This window comes from Anastrepha obliqua, chromosome 1 (genome assembly GCF_027943255.1).
Source record: "Anastrepha obliqua isolate idAnaObli1 chromosome 1, idAnaObli1_1.0, whole genome shotgun sequence".
Lineage (NCBI taxonomy): Eukaryota > Metazoa > Arthropoda > Insecta > Diptera > Tephritidae > Anastrepha > Anastrepha obliqua.
The window spans coordinates 114,478,717-114,484,716 of NC_072892.1; the positions used below are offsets into that span (position 1 = coordinate 114,478,717).

At 37.5% G+C, this 6,000-nt stretch overlaps 1 pseudogene; it reads right to left on the reverse strand.

Moving 5' to 3' along the window:
* Nucleotides 1–4,295: 4,295 nt before the first annotated feature.
* On the reverse strand, nucleotides 4,296–4,939 carry LOC129236722 (glutathione S-transferase 1-1-like; annotated as a pseudogene).
* Between the last annotated feature and the right edge of the window lie 1,061 nt (nucleotides 4,940–6,000).

Below are 6,000 nucleotides of genomic sequence, written 5' to 3' on the forward strand. Positions count from 1 at the left end.
GGCCGTGATGGTCATTTGCCTGATGTTATTTTCCACTATCAACGGCATACCTTCCTCTTTATAATGAAATAAACATCCGATGAGTTATATTAAAAAATAGCATTTTTCTTTGAATATTAAAATAAGACCTTTGTTTGGAAACCCCTACAGTTTTTCGAGTTCATGATTGTAGCATTTTCGCCACTCGCCTTTATCACATATCGCGCCAAAAAATTCTCCCAGAACTCCCCTCTCGAAAATCAGCATATCTGTTTATGTGTATCCGCATCTCTGAGTGCCCACGTTTCACTACCGTGTAGCAAGATGGAAATTATAATTGAGCGATACACTGAAATCTTTGTTTTTCTGTCTGGGGGACGACTCTTTAGGTGTTGACATAGGGAAATTTAGCAGCGGTTGGCCATAAGGATTCTGTGGCCGATTTTTGTTGTCATGATTAATGATTACTCCAAGGTATTTAAACGCCTTCACCACATCAAAACCATAGTCTTCTTGTGTCTGACAGATTCCGATGTAGTTGAAACTACCGCTTTGGTTTTGGCTTCATTTAATTCTAAACCCATACATTTTGGTGCTCTTTTAATACCTGCGAAAGCTTCTTTCAAGCTTGGCAGCGAGAATGCGATTATGTCTATGTCGTCCACATAAGCCAGCAATTGAAGCGATTTAAACAAAATAGTCCCTTTGTGTTTACGGCAGAGTCCCTGGTAACCTTTTCAAGGGCAATATTAAAGAGGAGACATGATAGCCTATCCCCTGGCCAAAGTCCATTCAGAGTGGCGATCTCTCGCGACGGATTTTTCTGAACTCTTACTACATTCCTTACATTCTGCATGGTCGAACCAACGAAGCCGCTGGATCTTTATTCACTGCGCTATGTCCATGTCATCGTAAAGCTCTTACAGTTCATCGCCTGCGATATTCGCCGTCGCCAACAGGCAAAGCTCCAAAAATCTTCTGCAGAATCTTTCTCCCAAACACTCCAAGTGACGATTCATCGGATGTTGTCAACGTCCACGCTTCTGCGCCATACGGAGGGGCATGATGAGATCGTTGTAGAGTGCTAGTTTTTTTCGCCGAGAGAGGACTTTACTGCTCAGTCGCCTACTTAGTCCGAAGTAGTACTAAATTCCACATAAGAAAATTTACAAAATACGGAGAAGCAAACTAGCATATTACGTTCAAAAGTGGTAATGCAAACAACTGACAGAAGTACCAACCAGGAAATTTTTTTTGATAATATCTCAAATGAAAAATTCTATGTATTTTTGAACAACATGAGCAAAATTTAAATTTTAGAAAAATTTCAATTTTGTTCTTCTAAATTTCATCATATTTTGTAAAAAAATCTAATATCCAACTTTAATTTTTGTATTTTACTTCTTGTTGTGCTAAATATATAGTTTTAGAATGAATTTTATTTTCGATTCCACTGTCTCATTAGAAAATTTGCAACCTAATCAAGTTAATTAATTGACTGTGAGTTTTGCATAATAACCAGACCCACTAAACCAAAGCAAAGCAATTAGCTTCTGTTGTAGCCAATCATCACCTCATTACTTCATATTATGAATTAGCATTTAATGTGCACAGGGTAATAAAAACATACAAAAAACAGTGTTGGTATTATAAGAAAAAACGTTTATTGTCACATATTTATATTTATTGTGTAGTATTTACACCCAGAACGTTTATTTGTGTACACTTTTTTGTTAACGGTCAATTTTTATTGAAATGGTATAATGTGCGTTCCTGTGAGAACACACACCAGAGAAGTTCTAAGGTAGGGAAAATCCAGCATTGAGTGAGTAACAAGAGGGAGTCATAGTTACTTAATTTATGGCAAGCGGGCATATAGGTTCGGGTCATAATGAAAATAATTGAGAAGTTGGGGCCAATATCAGGCCGTTATCCGGCTCTCAGCGAATTTGACAAAATCAGTTGATGGGCTGACGTAAGAGGGCATGTGTTTACAATGTCACTTCGTTGCCGTTTGAACAACGGCTAATTGGACGAGTGTTTGAATACGTGTGAAATGATTGTACAAATTTCGGCTGCCGAATCCTCAAGTGGCGTGGCAGCCAAAGTTCCGCGCATAATTTTCTTTTTCTCTATAGTTAAAGATCAAGCCTGGTAAATCTATCATCCTTGCGAGAAACGATATTTTGTGTGGCCTTTGCGAAGCAAACTCCGTGTCGATTTGTCCAAGTTTTACCATGGGCTATGGGGAAAAATAAAACTGAGCAAGTAACTTTGGCTACTACGTCACCATGTAGTCGGCAGCAGAATTTTGCCCGCTCATTTCACAAGTATTCACAGACTCCAATCAGATGGCAACAAAGTGAAATGAGGAATGTTTTCGTGTATCACCAACACAATCTCAGTTTTGTGCAAAGTGCTGTCATGACCCCGGTTACGTCAGCCAATCAGTTGATCTTTTCCAATTCACTGAGAATCGATTAATGGTATGATCTTGGCCACACCTTCAAAACTCTTTTCACCATGCCTGTATCATTTTGTGATGTATCAAGCTCCCCACGCGAAGAACTCTAATGCAAAGTGTTGGTGTGGTGAAGTATTATAGAAATACTTTTTTATGCTAAATACTGTAGCAAAATGTCCACAAAGGACAAAAAATAACTATTGTATCAGGGAATGAGTAACTTCTATTCCTGAAAAAAATTTCACCTCATTATACAAAGTGGCGCAAAATGAATCGGAAAATTTATAATTTATGGAAATGGCGTCGTACGTCAATCGTATTTGACACTTATGAATATGACAGATGCATTATACAAACAGACAAGCAATGGAGCGCGTTAAAGTCAAAATAAAGTTTTCCAATACTGAAAACTTTTTTTTTTTTATGGAATAGTGATGTGAAATCGCAACTGAATGATTAATTTTATGCCTCCTTGTATGACGACATTGTGAAAATATTACCATACGCCCTGTGAAAATGTTGAAATTTCAGATGACAATAGGTCAAGAGAAAATCAACACTGACAAAAATTATACATTTAATATATAGTTATATACACATCCATACAGGTATGTACTCGTATATCCAAGAAAGTTTGACAACTCTGGCGTAGAGCGAAATAAATTCGCTATTATAGCAAGAAAAGAAAACACCATAAGTTACTGAATTAAATTGGTTTTGTTTCCGAAAAATAGTCTAATTTACATGTTCAACTCTCAAATTTGAAACATTCTAAAAAAATAATTGAAACTTGCAATCCCTCTTCTTTGCGCCAAGCGTTAGGAAGTGGCGAATAGATCAAGCAACTGGTATACCTACATGAACATATCTTGGCAACGCTGGAGCATAGAGCATAGAGATAGCGAGCTAAGAAGTGGCGATTAGAAGAGGCCTGATGAAAACAGATTCAGTGTCGCTTACCTATACTTTTTCTGAGAATGGCTTCCGTAATAGCCGTACAGAACGTAATTCGCTTCCCAATTCAATTACTCCTCCAATTACCTGATTCGACATACAAACGTTTGAGAGCGAATTACTTCATTTGTAAGTAATTCAGTCCCAATTGCCTTGCGAATTATGAACAAATCGTCGTTGTCCAGAACCAGGAAAAGGTGTTTTATAATAATAGAAGCAAAATAGAAATTTTTAGCGAAATTATTATGGCGAAGAGCTTCCTGAATACCTCAATAATGGTGATAGAACCCACATTATCTTCAGATCCCTTTAAATATATATAGGTATATATAATTGGCCCTTTTTGGGTGTTTGGCCGAGCTCCTCCTCCTATTTGTGGTGTGACTCTTGCTGTTGTTACATAAATGGAGAGACCTACAGTTTCAAGTCGACTCCGAACGGCAGATCTTTTTTATAAGAAGCTTTTTCATGGCAGAAATACACTCGGAGGTTTGCCATTGCCTGCCGAGGGGCTATTAGAAAAACGTTTTTCTTAATTTTAGTGTTTTCACCGAGATTCGAACCGACGTTCTCTCTGTGAATTCCGAATGGTAGTCGCGTACTAACCCATTCGGCTACGGCGACCCCTTTAAATACTGTGAGGCTATTATTGCCTCTGAAAGCTCAACCTGGAAAGTAAGTCCTTTGATGAATAATACGAGTAATAAAAAAACCAAAGAACAAGAATAAGGAGGAGACCTGTCAAAGTGAATTACGAAAGCGTTGTGGAAGCCGGGTAATTCCCAAATTACTTTTGTCAACTACATCGTTCTAACTGTTAAAAATGCGTTCATTTTCATATTTTTTCAAACCATTTTTTGAACTACATTAGAAATTGTATAAGTGAGTACTTTAATATTTAGTATATAGTATATTGGTAGTATGTATGGATCTTTATGTTAACCAATTTTTTGAATTCCAAAGTATATTCCCAGCTTTCTTCACAACCACGTACTTTTTTGGCATTTTCGTACCATCTGGCAACATTTGGATACTTGCTAATGTCGAAGCCCGAAACATCGAATGTGGAAACCGTAGTTAGAATAGCCAATTCTGCCAGAGTCAATTGATTACCTGCCACATAGCTGTTGCCTTCCAGGAATGTGCTCAATAATTCGAAAGCAGTTTCCATTTTTTTGAAGAGTTCGGGATCATGGGGTCTCTTGCTATTAAAGAGCCGAAGATAATAGTAGTCGGCGAAGGACTGGAAAAAGGTGCACAAGTCAAAATATAGATGCTGGTTGACGATAGCTCGCTTCTTTGGATACTTGCGTTATAGTGAGTCATCCTTGCCTAAGTATATTACAATAGAATGGCGCGTGATTCCCATATTGCAAAACCATTATCCACCAGTGGGAATGGTGTGTTGATGGTTGATCTTGAGGAGTTCGGAAGTTAAGTGTTCATTAGCAAACAAGTTTAACACTTTTTTGTTAAGTTTAATACCAAGGATCTTGGCGGCAAGAAGCACGGTGGGGAGTCGAGCATGTAATAGAAATCCATGATAACGAAGTCATCGATCTATTGAAAAGGAAGGGAAATTTAAAAAATTATGACTGTGCAATAAACAACTTTAAATGCAAAATTTACTATGAATACATATTATTATACATTATTAATTCATTTCGTTCATTATTTTCTGGAATACGCATTTTAAAGAGGTTTTTCAGGATTCATAATAAGCAACTTACAACCAAAGTGAGTTCAAGAAGAGTGGGTTCGCTCGAGCAACAACAACATTTGCATGCCAATCATCGCTCGAATGTCAATATTTCGATTTCAAAAACAAAAACAAAAAATACAAAGCTTGGTCATAGAGGACGATTAATTTTACTATAATTTGAAGGAGTCACGAATTGTTCCTGTTACACTAAAAACAAATCAATAGATGAAATTATTTGTTCTTTGTAGTTAAACCAGAAAACATTGATTTCATAGACAACACATGGGCTGAAAAGTCCTAGGCCTAACACAGAGGCAGCACTAGTTTTATTGCATTCACCTTTAGTATCATACTAACCTTAAAAAGACAGCTGTTAAAATTTGATGATATTCTATTCATTAGTTCGTGAGTTATTGTGCTAAAAGTGACGCTGGCTTTTTGTTTTTCTTCAAAACAATGGATCAAAACGAATTTTGTGTTTTAATTTTACACTGCTTCTTGATGGGAAAAAATGCCGTTCAAGCGGGGCACTGGCTTGAAGAGTGTTATGAGGGCTCCGCTCCATCAGAAACAACAATAAAACGATGGTTTGTAGAGACGTGGTCGTAGAGACACCGATGACGCACAACGCAGTGGACGTCCAAATGAGGCGGTAACACCAGAAAACATCAAAAATACCCACAAAATCGTTTTGAATGTCCGGAAAGGGAAGTTGCGTGAGTTAGCTGACATCGTAAAGATATCAAAAACACGTTTGGCTTTATATTGCATGCGCATTTGACTACGAGAAAGCTATGTTCAAAGTGTGTGCTGCGTTTGTTCACTGTTGACCAAAAACAAAAACGTGTTGAGGATTCTGAGCAGTGGCAAAACTACATGAATGGAACTTCGAATTGCTCCC